At 35.8% G+C, this 24,271-nt stretch overlaps 1 long non-coding RNA gene across 2 annotated transcripts in view; it reads left to right on the top strand.

The window, feature by feature from the left end:
• Positions 1 to 24,271, top strand: part of LOC147914783 (uncharacterized) — a 263,718-nt gene that overhangs the window by 110,717 nt on the left and 128,730 nt on the right. For both annotated transcript variants that reach the window (XR_015554984.1, XR_015554985.1), the window contains one exon: positions 22,830 to 22,999. This is a non-coding gene — a long non-coding RNA (uncharacterized LOC147914783). The remainder of the gene's footprint in view (positions 1 to 22,829; positions 23,000 to 24,271) is intronic.

Here is a 24,271-nt window from a genome sequence, read left to right as displayed (position 1 = left end):
TGTTTTCAGAAACCAATGTGAGTGTGAATTTGCTATAAAATATGAAGCCCACTTTTCTATTAGTAAAAATTGGAAAATATGGTAATTATGAGGAAAAAAGGACCAGCATTGGGACTAGAAATGCTGGTACATGGAGACAGCTAGAAGTGCAGCAGGCTGATTCCCCTGATGGCAGAGGATAATTCACGTGTTGAAGGTAAGGTAAAAACAAAAGCATCTTACCAATGAAATACCCATTCTGGAGTTTAGTCTTGAGCAAGATTCATGGTTGGTCTCTTGAAATGATTAAGGTTAGTAATTAATTTAAAATCAAAACACTGTACCTGTTGTCCTTAATAATACACTCCTTTCAAGACTCAGCTCTAAATGCTCACCCTTTTTTTGCCTTTTGCTCCACAACTCTCCAGGAATACCTGAAAGCAGTTGCTTTTCCTGTTGGAGCAGGAAAGAAAGCTAATGGGAAAAATAGTATTTTTCGCTGAAGTTAAGTTTTTGCTTAATTTTCAATCTCATTTTAAAGAAAGAAGCAAAAAGATTTCTATAAAAGAGGCATATAGGAAAATATCTTAAAGATACTGAATGGTTTAATTACGATTCGCTATTTCATTTTACTGATCTCAGTTGTGCTATAGATCATTAGTTGTCTATTAGTTTTTTTTTTATTACATTCATATTGCTTTACAAAGTAATGCTGTTAAACTAATGTTCTACAACATAAAGGAGAATTGGTTTATTCTGGCTTTTGATGGGGTTCTGGAAAGATTAATTTTGGTAAAACTGGTCTTTTACTTCTTTTTTTTTTTTATAATTTTATTTATTTATTTTTTCCCCCCAAAGCCCCAGTAGATAGTTGTATGTCATAGCTGCACATCCTTCTAGTTGCTGTATGTGGGAGGTGGCCTCAGCATGGCCAGAGAAGCAGTGCATCAGTGCACGCCCGGGATCCGAACTCCGGCCACTAGCAGCGGAGCGCGTGCACTTAACCACTAAGCCACGGGGCCAGCCCTGGTCTTTTACTTCTTAACAGTACTATGGCTTGAAAAAATAGAGAAACCGGTGGGAACAAATCCATCTTAGCTATAAGCTTAGTTTTGTTGTTAGAAAAAGAAGATTCACTTCAAATTCTTTGCTTTTTAAAGTATTTTTTGTTGTTCAAATGATGTTATAAATACCGTTAATGGTCATTATCTAGAGTTCAGGCATTTTTTCCACTTGCTATATGAAGATGGAGCAAAGGTCAAGTTCTCATGTCATCAAGGAGCCAATAACTGCATTGATTCCTCTTTACCACTAGATGTCCCTGTAGAGATGCTCCTGCTACCTGAGAGGCTTCCTTAAAAAGATACCAACAAAATCAGACGGATGTTTGCTACCCGCAAAGCATTTTTCCCTTCTCTAATTTAGCACTCTGGTACTGACCAGATACTATTCCCTTGTTTCTACAGGATTAATTCCAGAGGGCTGGACAGGACTTGAACTAAACAAAAACAGTAAAATTAGGCTTAGGCATCGGTCCAAATATGTACATCTGTTAACTACTCATCCTAGAAAATGTGAGAATCCTTAGAGATATAATTTAGATTTACAGACAACTTTCACAAGGGGTTGGGTTTGAATTAGATAATCAAAATGGCAGATAATTTAAAATTATATTTGTTAATAAAGTATGTTTGTGTTTATGTTTTGAATATGGTGTTCTGGGAATCAATGAAATGTCAGTAATAGACATACAGATAGTATTAATCCCCAAGGGAACTTGGAATTGTTGAGATTTCTTGTACAGCTTCTTATCTCATAACTCTTCTCTGTTTTCCATACTTGACAAAGATTAACCATGTCAGCTGCCAGAACAATGGGACGTGATAGCTAAATCTGAGCTCATTTCTTCATAAGTTTGTCTAAATTTTGGTTCTCAGTTTACCTGCAAAAAAAGGGGTAACTGAATGTTTGATTCAAAACATTCACAGAAATAGAACAAACAGTTCTAAAATTTGTGTGGAATCACAAAAGACCCAGAATAGCTAAAGCAATCTTGAGGAAGAAGAACAAAGCTGGAGGCATTATGCTCCCTGATTTCAAATTATGTTACAAAGCTATAGTAATCAAAATAGTATGGTATTGGCATAAAAACAGAAACATAGATCAATGGAACAGAATAGAGAGCCCAGAAATAAACCCACACATATATGGTCAATTAGGGGCCAAGAATATACAATGGGAAAAGGATAGTCTCTTCAATAAATGGTGTTGAGAAAACCGGACAGCCATGTGTGAAAGAATGAAACTAGACCACCATTTTACACCATACACAAAAAATCAACTCAAAATGGATTAAAGACTTGAATGTAAGACCTGAAACCATAAACTGTTCCTAGAAGAAAATGTAGGCGGTAAGCTACCTGACATCAGTCTTGGTGATGATTTTTTGGATCTGACTCCAAAAGCAAAGGCAACAGAAGCAAAAATAAACAGGTGAGACTACATAAAACTAAAAAGCTTCAGCACAGCAATGGAAATCATCAACATAATGAAAAGGCAACCTATTGAATGGGAGAAAATATTTGCAAATTATGTATATGATAGGGGGTTAATATCCGAAATATATAAAGAACTCATACAACTCAATAGCAAAAAAACAAACCATCTGATTAAAAAATGGGCAGAAGATCTGAATAGATATTTTTCCAAAGAAGACAAACATGTACAACAGGTACATGAAAATATGCTCAACATCATTAATCATCAGGGAAATGCAAATCAAACCACAATGAGATCTCACTTCACACCTGTTAGAATGGCTGTTCTCAAAAGGACAAGAAATAAGTGTTGGCGAAGATGTGGAGAAAAGAGAGAAAACCCTTCTGCACTGTTGATGGGAATGTAAATTGGAGCAGCCGCTACAGACAACAGTATGGAGGTTCCCCCAAAATTAAAAATAGAACTACCATATGATCCAGTAATTCCACTTCTGGGTATTTATCCAAAGAAAATAAAAACGCTAATTCAAAAAGATATATGCATCCCCATGTTCATTACAGCATTGTTTACAATAGCTAAGATATGTAAACAACCTAAGTATCCATTGGTGGATGAATAGATAAAGAATGGAATACTATTCAGCCATAAAAAAGAATGAAACCTTGCTATTTGCAACAACATGGATGTGGACCTTGAGGGCATTATGCTAAGTGAAATAAGTCAGACAGAGAAAGACAAATATTGTATGACTTCACTTAAATGTGGAATTAAAAAAAAAACCAAAAAACCAAGCTCGTGGATACAGAGAACAGATTGGTGGTGACAAGAGGTGGGGGGGTAGGGGGTGGGCGAAATGGGTGAACGGGTCAAAAGGTGCAAACTTCCAGTTATAAAATAAATAAGTCCTGGGGGTGTAATGTACAGCATGGTCACTATAGTTAATAATACTGTATTGTATACTTGAAAGTTGCTGAGAGTAGATCTTAAAAATCCTCATCAAAAGAAAAAAAATGTTTTTTGTAACTATGTATGGTGACAGATAATAACTAGACTTAGTGTGGTGATCATTTTGCAATATATACAGATATCAAATCATTATGTTGTACAATTGAAACTAAATTTAAAAAAATGTCTCTTGCTCAGTTTTAGGTTGTATGGAGTCATAAGACTGGATTGGAATAATAATGAAATTCCTTGTTAAACTCTCTGTTTTGGAATTATCAGAATCATTCACTAACTTTTTGGTACTAAAATACAATGTTAATACTGTTCCTATTTAAAATCTGAATTTGATTAAAAACTTTTTGATAGATGTACAACTATCTACTGGGGCTTTGGGGAGAAAAAAGGAAAAAAGTAGGAAGATTGGCAACAGGTGGTGGCTCAGGGCCAGTCGTCTTCAAAAAAAAAAACTTTTTGGTAAATAATTATTTATTAGGACCAATGAATCATTTCAAAAGAATTAGATCCTGCATTTGAGATACTATAGGTATTCATTTATCAATTGAATATATTTTATCTAATTTATCTTATTTATCTAAACAAATAATTGTTTCTCTTATAATTTATATTTCATGACATGTTATTTATTATAACTGAATATAGGAATGATATAGGGAAATAAAAAAATAAAGTAGTGCCAAATAACCAAAATTAAATTAACTTTTTTTTCTTTTTTAAAGAAAGCATCTTTGTTTTGGGGGTTGTTTTTATGCAAATTTTCTTCTCAGCGTTGAAGAAAAAGACACAAGTAAATACCTAGTCTTCTGTTTCCCTCAGTGTAAAGTGATCCTTGAGAAATGGTGATATTTGGCAAGCTTGGAGAATGAGAATGAGTGCAGGAGATTAACAAAGGCAATTGTTTTACTGTCTCTTAAAAATAGGAAGAAAATTTTTACAACCTAAAAGCAGGAGAATTTGATAATCCTGGTCAAAATTCTTGAAAATACGACTGAATGAAGTTTTCAAGCCTTTTAGAGAAGAAAAAAGTGATCATTAAAAATAAGCACGTGGGGGCCGTCCCGGGGGCGTAGTGGTTAAGTTCACACGCTCTGCTTCAGCGGCCTGGGGTTGGTGGGTTCAGATCCTGGGTGTGGACCTATGCACCACTCATCAAGCCATGCTGTCTCAGCGTCCTGCATACAAAATGGAGGAGGATGGCATGGATGTTAGCTCAGGGCTATCTTCCTCAGCAAAGAGAGGAAGATTGGCAATGGATGTTGGCTCAGGGCCAATCTTCCTCACCACCCCCCAACCCCAGAAAAAAAGAGAAAAAAAAAAGCTTGTGGAATCAAAAAGTTAGATAAGAGTTGGGGAGGCAATGGAGAAATAAGAACCCTCAATACTGCTGGTAGGAATGTAACGTGGTGCAGCCAATTTGGAAAATAGTATATAAAACAGTCGGGCAGTTCCTCAAATGATTAAACACGGAGTTACTACATAACTCAGCAAACGGTTATACACCCAAGAGAAACGAAAACATATGTCTGCACAAAAAACTTGTACCCAAATGTTTATAGCAGCCTTATTTATAATAGCCAAAAGGTGGAAAAAACCCAATGTCCATCAGTCGACAAATGGATAAAATGTAGTATATCTATACAATGCAATATTGTTCAACTATAAAAATGAATGAAGTACTGATACATGATACAACATGGGTGAACCTTGAAAACATTATGTGAAATGAAAGAAGCAAGCTACAAAAGACCACATACTATATGATTCCATTCACATGAAAGTCCAGAATAGGCAAATCCATTGAGACAGAATGTGGATTAGTGGTTGCTTAGGACTGGAGGAAATGGGCAGACGGGGGGTGACAGTTAGAGGGTATATAGGTTTTTTCCAGGTGATGAAAATGTTCTAAATTGACTGTGGTACTGTTTGCACAACTCTGTGGATATACTAAAAACACTTTAAATGAGTGAATTGTACAGTATGTGAATTGTATTTCAATAAGGTTGTTAAAAAAAAGAAAAGAAAGAAACGAAATATTGATATACGCTACAACATGGATGAAAACATTAGGTTGAGTGAAAGAAGCCAGTCTCTCAGGGGAACCCAAAGGGAGGGCTTCCAATCAGGTATTTATTGTTCTTCCAACCAGACATGGTCTACCAATCAGAGATCATTTTTACTGTAAGCAAAGTTGCCTAGTAAAATATGTAACATGCCACCTTGGGAACAGAGCTAGAAAGTTGACTAAGGACAAATTCGCATATAGAAGGTGAGAAGGTCTTGCTACCCCTTTGCCCTCAGACATATACCACATTCCCCACTGTAGCTTAGTACCTATTCAGTTCTATTCGTCTTGGTTTATGTGATTTCCATCTTATCTGTGGAAGAATTAGTGCTATTTACAGTACTATTTGCATTTTGTTGTTGTTGTTTTTCCTATCCATCAACTCTACCCATCATCTTCTTTCAGTTAACTAGAAAACCAGTTGTGAGGATACATGATAACCAATGATAAGGAGTTAACAAGGCAGGAAATTTTAGGCATTACCAGAGCATCGATTTTTCTCCATTAGTATCAGAGAGAGCTCTTTCTGTGAAACGAGAATCATTGGAAGTAGATATATCTGAACAAAGATATCCTGAGATGTGCAATTTTCAAGTACTGGAAATAGGATTTTGAAATGATGACTACAGCCGACATTCCCAATATAAGTGGCCTGCTTTTTGTGGAAATGCCTGATGTACACATACTGGTCTTTTTACCCTCTCACATAAAGTTATATTGTAAACATATTTTCTTTAAGTGTTTTTTTGCTGTGAAATGAAACAAAAGAAAATACAATATATGATGTAACTAAAACTGATTATTCAATCAGGGTCCAATTAACAGCCAATTGGTGATTTATTTGCAAGTTGGCATCTTTTGGGAGGGGAGTGTCAATCTAAAGGCTGTTTACCTGATGTTTGTTGTTTTGTTAAGGGCTAGTAGCAATTCAAGTTTATCTTGTAGAGCCTAGCAAAATGGTAAATTGTGCTTAGGTTTACACTTTTGATTCACAATGCATTTTATGAAAACAAAAAGTTCACTGATACGCGTATAAAGCAATGGTTTTCAAATTATTTTAGCCAAATGTGTTCCTCAAATGAAATCTAACATGGAAGCCAATACGTAAAACAAATTAAAGTGGAGTTGATTAGCTTGAAATGAGAAAAGGAAAATGGGGTCTGGTGTTCTGCAGTGAACTGCTAAAAATCTTCCTTAACACCTGAGTTGGCTTTTGAGGCATCTCTGGAGATCCAAATGTTGTAGAGAACAGAGTTGGAAAATCTCTGGTATAATACAAAGGATATTAGTTGGAGTTCTGGACGCATGCTTACAGGTAATTAGGTAGGCAATTCTAGATAAGCCACTTTATCCCTCTGGATCTTTGTTTTCCCTGTGTGAAAAATAAGGGAGTAGAATAAAATGGTTTTTAAGGTTCTTTCCAACTCATATACCTTTGGATTCTGGACTTAGGCCTCTTAATGAAGACAGGTACACAAGATATTAGAGTGAGACTAGAATTTGGCTAAAGACTTGTAGCTATGGCAAAATTTAATTTTAATTCATTGGTTAATATATAAAGATCTAGAAAATGATCTTTTAATTTATTCATTTTTTAAGTTCTAGAACTATAAAGCTCTATTAAATATTAGCCAGGTACAAGCTTTGATATTTAAGAATCCTATTTTAATGTACTTCTCCTTGTGGGAGTTAATTGACAGCATATTTCTGGTGTTTGATATTTTTACCTTCTTCTATAATCACTGAGCTTTTACATTTTATATCACAGGCTATAAACAGAGGAAGAAAGTTACCTTTTTGATTATTTTTGAATGACTTTTCATTTATGCTAACAACCCCGCTTTTTTGATATGATGCAGTGTTCTAAGAATCACTGTGACAAGTGCAAGCAATGTCAGGGCCCAGGAAAGGCACTTTCTTGGATGAACTTTTCCACTGTGTGCTTCGTGGAGGTTCGTAGTGAAATATTCTGGCAGGGCACCAAAGCAAAGAGCAGATGGATGTGCTGTGGTCTGAGCAGTAACCTGGAGACCTGGTCTACAGGTATTCTTCCTCATTATTGCTACACACATGTCATGCAGTGTCCTGGAGTTCAGGTAAGTGACATGGAGGTATGAGGATGTTTCCCCTACTTACTACATTGAACTAGGCAATGCTATTTTAAAAACACTTGAAAACTTGCTTTAAAAATCTCTGGGTTTCTGTAGTGCTGGCAATGTTCTATTTCTTGACATGTGATGCTGGGTGTCATATGGGTGTTTCCTTAGTGATAACTCACTGTGCTTTGACATTTATGTTTTGTAACTTTTCTATCTGTAAGGCTCCAATGATACGAATTAAGAAAAAAATAGTCGAGATAGTATTAACCGGGTGCCAAAAAAGCAAGGCAACAAATATCCTCCTTTCTAACCTCCAACTCCCAGGCTTCACATCCCTTCAATGCAGGGCCTCCTCTCTGCTTCTTAGATTCTTTGAACAATTTTGCACCTTGTCCTCGTTCCTCATTTTAAGACGTCTCTCAGTTGAAACTTTTATTTTAACCCCTGTACATTCATTTTAACTACAACCTAGTGAATATTAATATAAAAAACCATATTAAGCCTTTTACCTACATCATCTCAAGAAATCTTCCTACAAGCTGAAAAAGGTTGAGAATTGTTACCCTCATTTTACAAACGAGGACATGAAGGCTCTAGGGATTAAGTAAGTTGCCCAAAGTTGCAGGGTAAATGCATGACCGGATTCGGACCCAAAATTCTCTGATTCCAAAGCCTATGCTTTTTCTATAAGATCATTTCAGTCTCAGAACAAGGACTCTCCTGTGTGTGACTTGAGGACCATCACAAAATATGCAATGAAGGTGCAATTACTGGCCATGTCAGGTTTCCAAGTATTTTTCGTTTGCTGGGGTCAGAGTGCAAGTATTTGCTCACCTCGATTCTGGCAAACAAAGTCTCCTAAAAGCCACAAGAAATTCTCTGGGAGGTTATAACTCTCATGATGGGCAAAGCTGAGCTTGTCCTAATCTAAATGAAGTAAAAGAGGGAAAAGGGAGAAGAGATTGTCCTCAGAAACTTACTCAGTCACTGTGGTTGGATGATACAATTTTATCCTGCGAAACAAGTTATTAGTGGTCTCAGGACTAAGAAGATCTATTTGTAGGCTTTAGAAGGGTAAATAGTTTAGCTTTCTGTCATGGAGCCGGGCAGGAATTGCCCATTGGGCCCATTTAGGTAAACAGAGCTTGTGCTCCGGATGAACCAGCTATCTGGTCTAGCGATAGCCATGAACAATGGAGCTGGGGTGGACTAAGTGACTAATGGCTGTTTTGCAGAGTTTTCTGTGGTGCTAAAGGCTGGGACCTCACAGCACTGAGGCCCATGAGTTGATGAACTCTACTCCTTGTTGAACAAAATGTGTAAAGTGCTGATGAGTCTGACAGTAGTGTCCATGTGTTGGAACCAGAGTTTCATGCATTGCTTTGCTGCAGTTTCTTGGTAAACTCAATCCATTGAATTTAAAATGTATTCTGAAAATATTTCTTCTAAAATATGATTTCCAATTTTTCTTGTTATAAACATAAGAAAAATTCATTATAGATAGTTGGAAAAATTAAAAGAGGATAGTATAATTGTCTATAATTCGACTATTCTAAGACATGCATTGTTAACCTTTTTCATTTTAATCTTTTTTTTTTATACAGCTGAGCTCAGAGTGTGTAAACAATTTCATTGTCTTGTTTTTCTCTTAACTTTATAAGATAAGCCTTCCTCCTTGCTATTATAAAATTCCTTAAAACCTATATATTTTAATGTTTATATGATGTTTCATCATGTGGCTGTATCACAGTTTACTTTAACATTCTCCCATTATTGGATCATTAGCTGTCTTTTTTTCCCCCTGTGCTACTAAGGCTGCAATAAACATATTTGTATATAGAACTTTTTCTTTTTTTTGGATATTTTAGCCTGTTTCTTAGGCAAAATTCTCAAGAGTAGAATTACTAGGTCAAAGGGCAAACACATTTTTAATTTTTAAATGCGGTTTCTCAAGAAATGGCAGAAATAGATGTGATGTAGAGGACATTCATCAAAAATAATGATTTTCTTAAGAGCAAGTGGTTAGAATATAAACTATAGTTGTGATTTGTTTCCTTCTTATATTTTCTTTGAAAAATGAGGCCCAAAGTTAGTGGGACAGTGTGAAACAACTTTACTTATTTTTAGAGTGCCTATTTTGAAAGAACTCAAATTATTTTATCACATTAATTCACACAATTCTTTGAGGTAGGTGGCAAGATTATTATATCATAATTGAAAAAGTGGAGCTAATGCTTTTTCCAAATTCACTCAGCTAGGCTTTGACAGAGCCCCAAATAGAGTCTTTATCTTTTTTTAAATCTAACCTGCTGTGTATTTGTGTTATTAATATAACTTCTACCAGAAAACTATTTATATAGCAAAGGGAAAAATTATAGATGCCACAAATATTCGTCCCCCTTAATAGAATTTCGGCAAAGAAGAGAAGGCGTAAAGATGAAATTCCCTCATTTTAAAGTGTCCTAAAGAATTCACTTAAAGAATGGATTAGCACATGCTGTTTTTACTCCTTGGAAGCATTTAAGCATATTTAAAAGGGACTTTATTCGTCAGTGATACAAAACTTTCTACTTGTCTTTCTTCTCCCATATTTTTTCCTTGAACTCTAGATGGGTAAGTATCCATGTTTACAAGTATGTATAGACTTTTCCAATAAAGTCTTTATTCAACAAATATTTATTTTAAAAAGCTTTTCTTATTTCTCTTATTAGAGAAAAAATCCACACTCTTGTATTATAAAAAGACCACAAAAGTATTAAAATTAATAATATCAGGTTCATTGTTGTGAGGATTAAATATCTGGATTGAGCACAATGCTCTGTATCTCATAGATGAGCAATAAATATTAGCTACTGGGAATATTAGACTTGCACATTGTTGTAGCAGAAAGCCAAAGAGGTAGGGAAGTCTGGATAGCAGGGAAGGAGTTGTCGAAGTGATTGGTCATGTGGTCCAGATTAGGGACCTAGAGGAATGGTTGAAATATGTTAGCAGGGAGGTAAGGTTGGGTATCTTTAATTAGGAGTAGAGAGAAGAGTGGACGAAAGGGGTCTTTCAGTGTATCCAAAGTCTATTCAAAGAACTTGATAACAGACAACCTCCCTCAGGGAGCCTATAGTTACTAGCAAGACTGTTTCTTAAGGTGGCTGTCTAGTATCAGAGTGATCATTTTATTATTTCTCTCTGAAATGTAAACAAAAAATTAACACACTCTTTTACATATGTGATATATGTATTTCATAGCAAAAATGTAAAAGAGAAAAGTAAATAAAAAGGAAATTTTTGCTACTGTCATTATTAAATAATAGGATGTATAATAATCACAATATTATTTCACTTCACTGAGAAAGAGAAGAAATTTGGACTTGGGAATTGGTATCTTGACAAGTCTTTGAAATTTCCGGAGAGAAAGTTTTACTTTCATAATATTTTCCAGTAGCCATTAGAGAGAAAAGATGCTACTGCACAGAGAAAAGAAGCCCCAAAATTGCAGAAGAAAATTTATAAGAAAGGAGAATACCGGTTGAGTGTATCTTACCAAAATACAGTGAGAAAACTTTTCAGAGTCATGAGCCAAAGATTACACAAAGGGCAATTCATTTTTATATCTTGAGTTCATATAAAAATATGCTTCACAGATCATTAGTTAGTCTGTCCATGCAAGTAAAAGTAATGTGTGTTGCCATTTTAAACAGAGGCAGTAAATCTCCTTGGGTGAAAACTCCTGAATGAGTTATTAACACAGAGATTTGTTTGTGGAAAGAAGTTCAGGAAAAAAGATGTGATCAATTCAGGAGAGAAAGGCTTAGTTTGCAAACGATGCTGCAGAGAGGATATTCTGCCATCTATGATGAGAGAAGTTGAGAGAAGACAGTGTTATATAAAGGGTAACAAAGGTGATGTTATAGAAAACAAGCATTTTGGAAATAGAAATGTTGGTTTGTGTATGTACATTACAGCTCATTTGCAGTGATTCTAGACTTAAAAATTTAACTTGATTAGCAGGACAGTGGCCATGGAAGTCAGAATTCACTAAAGAGTATGTTACAACACACCTGCTGGATCAACTAGCCCTGAAAATGGATAGTGCTGGAGCCTCAGGCCCATACTTGGCTGTTGCTGGCAATTGATGATGTGCACAAGAGAATGAATAAAATCAGAAATGAAAGAGAAGTTACAACTGATACCACAGAAATACAAAAGATCATAAGAAATTACTATGAACAACTATACACCAACAAATTAGACAACCTAGAAGAAATGGATAAATTCCTGGAAACATACAATGTTTAAAACTGAATCAGGAAGAAATAGAAAATCTGAACAGACTGATTACTATTAATGAAATTGAATCAGTAATAAAAAATTCACAGCAAACAAAAGTCCAGGATCAGACAGCTTCACAGGTGAATTCTACCAAACATTTAAAAGGAGTTAATACCAATCTTTTTCAAACTATTCCAAAGAACTGAAGAGGAAGGATCACTCCCAAACTCATTCTATGAGGCCAGCATTACCCTGATACCAAAACCAGACAAAGACTTTACAAAAAAAGAAAATTACAGGCCAATACCCCTGATGAACGTAGATGCAAAAATTCTCAACAAAATATTAGCAAACTGAATTCAACAACACAAGAAAAGGGTCATACACCATGATCAAGTGGAATTTTTTCCAGTAATGCAAAGATAGCTCAATATCCACAAATCAGTCAATGTGATACACCACATTAACAAAACAAAAGATAAAAATCATATGATCATCTCAGTAGATGCAGAAAAAAGTATTTGACAAAATTCAACATCCATTTGTGATAAAAATCTTCAACAAGGTGGGTATAGAGGGAATATACCTCAACATAATAGAGGCCATATATGACAAACCCGCAGCTAACATCAGCTTTTCCTCTAAGATCAGGAATAAGACAAGGATGCCCACTCTCACCACTGTTATTCAACATGGTATTGGAGATCTTAGCTATAGCAATCAGACAAGAAAAAGAAAAGGCATCCAAATTAGAAAGGAAGAAGTAAAACTGTCCTAATTGCAGATGACATGATACTATATATAGAAAACCCTAGAGACTCTTCTGAAAATGTATTAGAACTAATAAGTTAATTCAGTGAAGTTGCAGGATACAAAATCAATATACAGAAATCAGTCGCATTTCTATACACTAACAACAAACTATCGGAGAAATTAAGAAAAAAGTCCCATTTATAATTACATCAAACAAAATAAAATGCCTAGGAATAAGTTTAACCAAGGAAGTGAAATACCTGTATTCTGAAAACTATAAGACATTGACAAAAGAAATTAAAGATGATACAAATAAATGGAAAGATATACCCAGCTCATGGACTGGAAGAAATAATGTTAAAATGTCCATACTATGTAAAGCAATATACAGATTCAGTGTAATCCCTATTAAAATACCAATGGCATTTTTCACAGAACTAGAACAAATAATCCTAAAATTTGTATGGAACCACAGAAGACCCCAAATAGCCAGAGCAGTTTTGAGAAAGAAGAACAAAACTGGAGGAGTCATGGTTCCTGATTTCAAACTATACTACAAAACTATAGTAACCAAAACAATATGGTATTGGCACAAAAACAGACACATAGATCAATGGATTAGAATAGAGAGCCCAGAAATAAACCCACACCTATATGGCCAATTAATCTATAGCAAAAGAGGCAACAATATACAATAGGGAAAAGACAGTCTCTTTGATAAATAGTGTTGGAAACACTGGACAGATACATGCAAAAGAATGAAACTGGACCACTTTCTTACACCATCTACAAAAATAAACTCAAAATGGATTAAAGGCTTAAGTGTAAGACCTGAAACCATAAAACTCCTAGAAGAAAATATAGGTAGTAAATTCTTTGACATTGGTCTTAGCAATATTGTTTTGCTAAGGCAAGAGCAACAAAAGCAAAAATAAACAAATGGGACTGCATCAAACTAAAAAGCTTTTGCACAGTGAAGAAAATCAACAAAACAAAAAGGCAACCTACTGAATGTGTGAAGATATTTGCAAATGATATATCCAATAATCGGTTAATATCCAAAATATATAAAGAACTCATAGAATTCAATATCAAAAAAACAAACAATCCAATTAAAAATTGGGCAGAAACAATCAGAATCCCAATGACATTCTTAATGGAAATAGAAAAAAGAATGCTAAAATTCATATGGGGCAACAAAAGACTCCAAATAGCTAAAGCAATCCTAAGAAAAAAGAACAAAACTGGAGGCATCACAATCCCTGACTTCAAAACATACTACAAAGCAATAGTAATCAAAACAGCATGGTACTGGTACAAAAACAGACACACAGATCAATGGAACAGAAAGGAAAGCCAAGAAATAAAACCACACATATATGGACAGCTAATTTTCGACAAAGGAGCTAAGAACATACAATGGAGAAAGGAAAGTCTCTTTAATAAATGGTGTTGGGAAAACTGGACAGCTACATGCAAAAGAATGAAAGTGGACCATGTGCTATCGCCATTCACAAAAATTAACTCAAAATGGATCAAAGACCTGAAGGTGAGACCTGAAACTATAAAACTCATAGAAGAAAATATAGGCAACACACTATTTGACATTGGTCATAAAGGAAGCTTTTCGGATGACATGCCTACCCAGACTAGGGAAACTAAAGAAAAAATAAGCAAGTGGGACTTTATCAGATTAAAGAGCTTCTACAAGACAAACGAAACCAGAATCAAGATGAACAGACAACCCACCAGCTGGGAGAAAATATTTGCAAAACATATATCTGACAAGGGGTTAATCTCCATAATATATAAAGAGCTCACACAACTGAACAACAAAAAAAAAAACAACCTGATCAAAAAATGGGCAGAGGAAATGAAGAGACACTTCTCCAAAGAAGATATACAGATGGCCAATAGGCACATGAAAAGATGTTCAACATCACTAATCATCAGGGAAATGCAAATCAAAACAACACTAAGATATCACCTCACGCCCGTTAGAATGGGTATAATCACCAAGACAGAAAACAACAAATGTTGGAGAGGATGTGGAGAAACAGGAACCCTCATACACAGCTGATGGGAATGCAAATTGGTGCAGCCTCTATGGAAAATGGTATGGAGATTCCTCAAAGAATTAAAAATAGAAATACCCTATGATCCAGCTATCCCATTACTGGGAATCTATCCAAAGAACCTGAAATCAACAATCCAAAGAGGCTTATGCACCCCTATGTTCATTGCAGCATTATTCACTATAGCCAAGAAGTGGAAGCAACCTAAGTGTCCCTCAACTGATGATTGGATCAAGAAGATGTGGTATATATATACAATGGAATACTACTCAGCCATAAAAAAAGACAAAATTGTCCCATTTGCAACAACATGGATGGGCCTGGAGGGTATTATGTTAAGTGAAATAAGCCAGAAAGAGAAAGACAAACACTGTATGATCTCACTCATATGTGGAATATAAACCAACACATGGACAGAGAAAACTGTATTGTGGTTACCAGGGGCAATGAGGGTAGGGGGTGGGCACAAGGGGTGAAGGGAGACATATGTGTGGTGATGGACAAACAAAAATGTACAATCCAAGATTTCACAATGTTATAAACTATTAAAACATCAATTAAAAAAAAAATTGGGCAGAAGACCTGAATAGACATTTTTCCAAAGAAGACATACAGATGACCAACAGACACATGAAAAAATGCTCAACATCATTAATCATCAGGGAAATGCAAATCCAAGCCACAATGAGATATCAGCTCACACCTTCATAATGGCTGTTATCAAAAAGACAAGAAGTTAGAAGTGCTGGCAAGGATGTGGAGAAAAGGGAACCTTCGTGCACTGTTGGCGGGAATGTAAATTGGTGCAACAACTCTGGAAAACAGTGTGGAGCTTCCTCAAAAAAAATTAAAAATAAAACTACCATACGATCCAGTGATTCCACTTTTGGATGTTTATCTGAAGAAAACAGAAGCACTAATTTGAAAAGATATGTGCACCCCTATGTTCATTGCAGCATTATTTACATTAACCCAGACATGGATAAAGAAGATGTGGTTCAAAAAAAAATGAAATCCTCTCATTTGCAACAACATGGATGGATCTAGAGGGTATTATGCTAAGTGAAATAAGCCAGATAGAGAAAAAAGAATACTGCATGATTTCACTTATATGTGGAATCTAAAAAAACAGAACAAATGAACAAACAAAACAGAAACAGACTCATAGATGCAGAGAACAAAATGGTGGTTGCTAAGGGGGAGAGGAGTGAAAGGAAGGGCGAAATAGGTAAAGGGGATCAAGAAGTACAAACTTCCAGTCATAAAATAAATGAGGCACGGAGATGTAACGTATAGCATAGGGAATATAGTCAAGAACATTGTAATAACTTTGTATGGTAACAGATGGTTATTAGTCTTACCAGGGTGATCATTTTATAATGTATATAAATGTCAAATCACTATGTTGTACACCTGAAACTAATACAGTATTGTGTGTCAACTATATTTCAATAACAATAAATAAAAAATAAATAAAACAGACCAAAAAATCCAGCTTGATTAAATAATTCACTTTTACAAAATTAAATTTTTTAATAATTAAAATAGCGCTGGTCACCAAGGGAAGGGGTTCATTAGGATTTTTTTTCTAGAACTTTCTCTGAAAATTTTAACCTGACAAAGGTTTATTCTTAGCATTAATCTTGATTGTTTTCAGAGTTGTGTAGTTTTCATATTCTTTGCCTCAGGACAGTTACTTGTTTACCAGTTTGCAGGTAAGCTGCATTTGGAATATTAATAGTTAACTGGCAAGAGATAAAACCAGGCAGGTATAACTCCTTGTTGAGAAATAAATTTGGAAACAATCCTGAAAATGCAAAGGAAGATCTTGCCTTTGAAAGTGAGTATGACTCTGGGACTGAGCAGAAATGGCTTGATGCAGGTGTGATGGCAGGCTGTTCTCTTATTTTTGGGTGAGATCAGTTTGGAGAGTTTGGCTTTAATCACTTTATAGGCAGAAAAGCCACAGGAAACATTCTGATAAGGCAAAAAATGTGCAACAATGCTATTTTTAAAATATTGAAGCCAGGTGGTCTTTTGTTTATCCTTAAAATTTGCTTAGAGTTGGTGTCCCTCTAGAAAACACTGATCAAGTGCTCTACCAAGGACTGCATGGCTGGCCAACTGCTAAGCCCATTCATTCATTCATTCATTCATGCACCAGATATTTGGTAGATATCTTTTTATTTTATTTTATTTTATTTTATTTTATTTATTTATTTTTCCCCCCAAAGCCCCAGTAGATAGTTGTATGTCATAGCTGCACATCCTTCCAGTTGCTGTATGTGGAACACGGCCCCAGCATGGCCAGAGAAGCGGTGCGTCGGTGCGCACCCGGGATCTGAACCCCAGCCGCCAGCAGCGGAGCGCGCGCACTCAACCGCTAAGCCACGGGGCCGGCCCTTGGTAGATATCTTGTGTGTGGCTCTGTGAAAGAGCCTTGGAATAGAGCAGGCAACAAGACAATTATGTAGTACCTACCCTGGTGTAGTTTAGTTTATGATCTCATGGGGCAGAAAGACATTAAACAGCTATGAAGAAAACATAGAGGGTGCAATAAAATAATAAAAGAGGGCATCTAGTCTGCTCTGGACATGACATTTTGCTGAGGCTGAGAACATAGTAGTTATACAATAAATAATTTTTGATTGATTTGATGCCAGTAGCATTATTATAGGCCTAAAGTTTTTGAAAATTCTTTAATTCATAAAGTTTTACTTGTCAAATATCCCATCTTTTCTTGGCTCTCCAAATAACTACCCTAAAAAAGAATAGGTATGTGCCTCTAACAAAAATCTAGGAAATGCCCCACAAGTCCCAATCCAAGGAAAATATAACTAAAGGAAATTAAAAAGATGAGGTCAAATGTGATAACTTTCTTTTTGGACTGCTGCCATATTTTTATTTTACCCATCATCATTTGGGTCTTGAGAAAGATTTGAGCAGCTTCTCATTGATGTGGTTGTTGTATAGATAATTGTATGTTCTAGGAATAATTTTGTGAACCTTATTCCCTCCACACAAATCAACTGGTTAATATTCAAGCATATTTGGAATGAGAAAGTTGACCTGCTGGAATCCAAAATTTGTAACTTGTTGCATGAATTTGAGTAAATCTTAATCTCACTGAGTCTCAACTTTCTCATCTGAAAAATAGGCATCTTTCATTATTGCTGTCAGAATTAAATGAGATAATATATGGAAATTGCCTATTACAGTATCTGGATCGTGATAGTTTCTTAAACTTTAGGCTTCCCCAGTTGAAAAGGGATTTAGCTCATGATAGATGTACAATAAATGTCAAGTTCTTTTTTTCCTGAATTTTATTATTAAAGAGCAGTTATTAGATGAGGCGTTATTTTGGTAATTTCAGAGAAGAAGATAATTACTCTACAGAACGGGACAGGAAAAAAATCAAAACTCCTATTCCAAGAAAAAATATTTTAGGCCGCCGTAAGATATAAAGAGTTTGGCATAATCACTAGATGCCCAAATTTTAAAAATATACTTCACTGTTTCATAGAAGTTGTTGGATTAAGTATGTGACATACTTTATAGATTATTAAGTATGTGACATATATATATATATATATAATAGATGGTATACTATGTGCTGGGCCTGGTACTTGGCACACATTGTATTTATGTAGCCTATGGATTGTGAAAATATAGCTTCCTTTGTCTTTCAAATATTACTTTATTCTGCGTTAGAAAGTGCTCTGTTATTCCAACTTCCAGAGGGATTTTGGAACAGAGTTAGGTGGTACCTAAGAAGACATCAAATTGCTAATTACTGAAGTAATGATTATCAAATAATAAACATAGTAATTCTTCGTTTTCTGTCGAATTCTGTACTTTGCAAAGAACTTTCACATAATTAAATTTTTGACCCTCACAACAATCCATTAAGGCAGGTATACAGATTTCTTTTTCTTCCCCTTCTCCCCCTCTCCCTCCTTTTTCTTCTCTTTTTCCTTTTCCTTCTTTTTAATGAGAAAACTGGGCCTTAGGGAATATAAAGGACTTGCCCAAAGGTATATGGACAAGAAATAGAATAACTGGGGACTTGTACACATGTTCCTATAGACCCCCGGCCAATTTATCCACTGCTTGCTCTGTCTAAGGTAAACTGGTCGCGTCCACTCATTTCCCATACAACTTCTTCATGAAAGAAGACTGTGCCCAATTTTAGTCTCTTTCCACCTTCAGAAGTTACTTTTCTTTTGTCTTTGGAACATTCTCCAGATAGAAATCACTGAGGACAGAGATACTTTGGCCATAATGCCGTGTGGTTTAATCAGTAGCCTGTAAATGCTGCAGGAGCAGTAGCTTAGATATTCCTACTCACAGGAGCCTTGTTCCTTTCAATTCTTGAAATCTTGGGCCAGAGTTATTGAGACGGGCAGTGAAGGTAAGCCTCTGTTTCTGGAAGAGGATTACCAGGCATTGTCTGAATCTTAAAATGGTGTCATTTGTAGTGGTCGTCAACAAGCAATGTTCTATTCCAGCCATTTAATAATTTGCTCAATAATAACTTTGTTGCTAATGATGGTCTTGTTGGGACATGCGGAGTTTAAGGTGATCTTGAATCTGCATCCGGAGTCTTCTTAAAGAAAGAAAAAAGGGTATAGTCCATCATTCTCCTGTAAACTCTGCACTTGATAGCACTGATTTCCAAGGTTGCATTCTGAGTAAGTCTTTGGGTCAGTTTCCCCTTACTGTTATATATGTTCTTTCATTATTAATTTAGAGTGTTGAAGTGATGACTTGAGGGTGGATTAACCACGCTTAGTTGCAGTTTTGTTTTATCTGTGATTTGGAATTCAGTCATTACCTTTCTCCACCTCATTAACCCATTAATCAAGAGTTGACTGCATAGATTTTTTGGCTGGAAAAGTTAACTGCTTCCAAATCATAGAGATGACTTCTCTCTGCGACTTCAAATAGTAGTTTCAAGTATCAAAGAGTTTCCAGGCACGCCCAGATGCACGTGAACAATAGAGGTCAGTCCACTGTGGTAGTTCAGTCTTGCTGCTCTCTGCCTTGACTGGAAGTTATAAAGCTGGAGCCAGAGCCAAGACGTTATGTCTCCTTCAGAGAAATCCTAAGTATACATTAGTCAGAAATTAAATAAATCCCATTTGGCAAGGGCATGAAAAATGTCCTAGAGTCTTGAATATATTTAAATGCCGTAAATGGTGAAATTTGCAGCTCATTAAAGATGAGGAAATGATTTAAATAACAAAACCCCAAACTTCAAACTCACTGTTATTTTCTTTTCCCACCTTCAATTTCCAGCCAGCAAATAGTGTCATAGGAAAACAATCTTGTGGTTCAACTCCCTGCTGCAAAAGAAGTACATTCAAGTTATCTTAAACTAATTCCTTCAAATGAGTGTCTAACTGATTCTTAAAAACCTCTGGGGGAGATTCCATAAACTCCTTTGGTAAACTCTAGCAACGTTTGAATGACCTTGCAGTTAAAAGGTGGTTCCCAATATTTAAACTGAACTTCCTTGCTGATGTCAGAATATCATCAATGAATTTGTTTTTGTGCATATCAGAGATGGAAAAGGTCTATTTTGAGACTGCATGAGAAGTACATAAAACAACACTTTTGCATTTACTAAGTTATTTCTTGGAAGAGAAGAGAAGTTTTTTATTCTCTTATTCTTTCAAACACGTTGTAGGAATAGCTCCTAAATTTGTTCGTTTAGAATTCTTATTAAATAAATTATATTTGTGATACGTAATCTTTGTGTAGTAGTAACATTTATGGTGGTGTGTTGGTTTTGAAGGATCTGAGGGCACTTTCTGTCCTGAGATTTTATGATTTCTTTAGTTATGACTGTGAATGATGGAGGTTATTCAGAAAAGCCCATTTTACCCTAAATGTTCTAGTTCTGTTTCTTGGACTATAAATAGTGCAGATAAGATTTGGACAAGTCTGTGAACTTTCCATTGACTTTATTAGAACAGTGCTTTCCACTGGTTATTCCTGAGGGGCAAGGTCAGATATGATATGAGATTGGCTCAGCATAAATATCGTGTATACTGAGTAAACGTGAGAATGAAAGCCAGAATATGAGAAATGACAGAAATTTGTAGACTTGAAATAATATTTTTAGATTCATACCATAGGTGCCCATCTACTTTGTTTATGTTCCTTGGATGAACTTATCCCTTTCTTGAGGTTTTTTTTATACCATTTGCATGTTATAGATTTCCAGATTTTTTGTTTTTGCCTAAACTCCTCTTCTGAGAGTGTCTCTACTTGGATTTTTACGAGCACTTCATACTCAGCACATCCAAAATTGAATCTTCCACTCAAACCTGCCCTTTTCTGTCTTAGCGAATGGTACCACCATTCATCCATTCAGTTGTTCAAGCAAGAGACTTTTCTCCATTTCATATACCTATATTAGTTAGGACTAGGCTTTACTCTAACTTATAGAAAGTTTCTATTAATAGTAGCTTAAATGTGACAGAACTGCACATAAACTGACTGCACATAAAAATCTAGCTTAGTACTTGAAGATTAACATGGTACTCCATAATATGAGGGGACAAAGGTTCCTTATATCTTATTGCCTTGTCTTGGATGGTGGCATCTGAAGTCCAGGCACCAGGTTGGAGGAAGGAAGAAAGAAGAGAGCAAAGGGCATATATGCTCTATCTCATCAGAAAGCTTCCCAGAAGCTGTTACATAAATACTTCTGCTTACCATCCCATTGACCTGAATTTAGTCATATGACTATACATAGCTGCAAAGGGAAAGTGGAAGCTACAGTCTCCATTCTGGGAAGTTGTGTGCCAAACCTCAAATTGGAGACTCTTATCACCATTGGAAAAGGGGAAAATGCATATTGGGGGACAAAATTTTGGACTCCCAAATATTTATAAGCACGCTTCCGTTCACTCGTAGAACACCATCAGCTATAAGAAAGATAACCCCCAAATTCCATGAAGTTACTCATCCAACTCAAAGTCCTTGATCTCTTGATATGCCTGGTGTTCTCCATCAGGGCCAGATGAAGCTTGTTGTGGCTTGGTAACCTAAAAAATTAAAAGACATTCTATTTGTCCCATGAGCACTCAAAATCTAATGGTAGAGAAGTAGCATAACTGCTATGAAGTTTCCCATTCAGAAAAGAGAAATGAAAAATGCATAGAAGTCACTATCCATCACAATTATCAAATTCTGCTGGACAGAAATTATGGAGTCTCATCTCTGGCATTAGAAAATCTTCTTGATTAGTCTCTCTGATGGCTCCTGGCTTTGCCTTCTGAGAGGAATTTCCCGGTTTATATTCTCTGTGACTCCTGACTTTGTTCTCGGGGAGGTTCTTTTTCACTCCACTCTCCTCCGTGGCTGCATTGGAGTACATGCTCCTTGAAGAAGTGAAACTTTCATAGTCCATTTTTTGCAGGTGTAGATTAGGTGGCCCAGCGGTTGCTTTGTGGGCAGGAGGGAGTAGTGGAAAGATGCGTAGGGGCAAATTTTCCTAAATCTTTCACTTCCTTTGTTAAGTTCATTCCTAAGTATTTTGTTGGTTTTGATTCTATTGTGAATGGGATAGTTTTCTTTATTTCTTTTTCAGATATTTCATCATTTGTGTAAAGGAAGGCAACTGAATTCTGTATGTTGATTTTGTATCCCACAACTTTACTGAAATAATTGATTAGTTCCAACAGTGTTTTTGTTGACTCTGGGGTTTCCTGTATATAAAATCGTATCATCAGCAAATAGTAACAATTTTACTTCTTCCTTTTTGATTTGGATGCATTTTATTTCCTTGTCCTGCCTAATTGCTCTGGCTAGGACTTCCAGTACTATATTGAATAGGAGTGGTAAGAGTGGGCATCCTTGTCTTGTCCCTGATCTTACAGGAAAAGCTTTCAGTTTTTCTCCAGTGAATATAGTATTAGCTGTGGGTTTGTCATATATGGCGTTTATTATGTTGAGGTATGTTCCTTTTATACCCAATCTGTTAAGGGTTCTTATCATGAAAGTATGTTGTATTTTGTCAAAAGCTTTTTCTGCATCTTTTGAGATGATCGTGTGATGTTTATCTTTCATTTTATCGATATGATGTATTCCATTTATTGATTTGTGTGTGTTGCATTTTCCTAGGAAAAATGAGAGGAGAGAGAAAATGAGAAGTGAGAGAAAAAAGCCAATGATTGTACTCCTGGGAACATCAACATTTAAGAGGTAGATGGAGAATGAGGACCTGACAAAGAACAGAGAGAGAAAATGGTCAGGAATAGAAGAACCATGAAACCATGAAGGTGTGATGTCTTGTAAGTCACAAGAAGTGAGAATTGCAAGAAAGAGGATGTGTTCTAAAATATGTATTTTTAGAGTGGTCAAAAAATACACAAATTGAAGTGTCCATAAGATTTGGTAATTAGGAGTCATTTGAGACCTTACAAAGCAATAGCTGTTCCACTGGAGAGCTGGTGGGCACAAAACCTGCCTGTGGTGGGAGTAGGAGTGTAAGGAAGAAACAGAGAAAGCAGGTTTGAATCTGGTTATAAAGAGAATGGGAGGTACAGGGGAAAATCAGGAAGTTGAGATTCATTCAAATTCTCAGATATTTTTTAAGAAGGTAGAATTTCAACTTGCAAGACAATAGGGGACATGTGATCATATTCTACTCTGTTCCCTCTCTTAGCTCTGGATCAGTTGATGTGCTCCGTTATGGCAGGTGGTATTGACTGGGAATTTAGTTTGAGTATTATTTTTTTCTTCCCTTGCAAGGTAGTTGGAAGAGTTGAAGAGGAGAGGCTTGGCCAAAGCTCAGGAAATTTATAAACTGTGGAGGAAAAAGAGAAAGGCTTTGATATGCAGAAATATTTATTGAAGAGCATTACTTTATAACAAGATCAATTAAACATACCTATTTATTATGTGCAAGGCACAGTGCCTGGCACCAATACAATGAACCTTCCCTGGAAGAAGAAGCTATCTTTGTAATTCAAACTCCTCTGCAGTCAAGTTTAATGAAATGACTCTCATTTGAGTCCCTAGTATGATGATCCACGTAGGAAAATTCTCTTAGAATTTGGTAGTAGCATTAACCGTGTCTTTCCTGAGAAATTTCCCTTGTCTTTTCTTCTAGATAATAATACTAGCTAACATACTTAGACATCTCCCGTGTGCCAGGAACTATGTCAGACACTTCACCTACCTTTTCTCTGGACATTCTCGCAATGTCTCTTTGAAGAAAGTACATAATTCCCTTGGTGAAGTGAGTAACAGTCTGTTAAATTTTCCTCTCTTTTTGGTTGCCAGCAAGCTTACAGCAGGGTTTTAAACCCAATCATAGTAACTATACTGACCTCTCCATTTTTTTTTTAGTGTAAAAGACATTTATTTTGCCTTAAGTTTTTAATCAGAATTTATAAGCATTCAGATAGGATGACTCAATTTTAGTTTAAGGGTGCTGACATGTCTATATCTATATATCTATATCTCTTTGACTATTTTTCACGTTATTTTCTTCTCTAAACCTTTTTATCCTTAAAAATAGTCTTACAGTAGTACTCCTTTATCCACGGTTTCACTTTCTG

The sequence above is a fragment of the Ceratotherium simum genome, chromosome 17 (genome assembly GCF_057802395.1).
Source record: "Ceratotherium simum simum isolate JZ-2026a chromosome 17, ASM5780239v1, whole genome shotgun sequence".
NCBI classification, from domain to species: domain Eukaryota; kingdom Metazoa; phylum Chordata; class Mammalia; order Perissodactyla; family Rhinocerotidae; genus Ceratotherium; species Ceratotherium simum.
The sequence above is the reverse complement of the archived record's forward strand: the minus strand, read 5'-3'. Positions and strand labels throughout refer to the sequence as shown.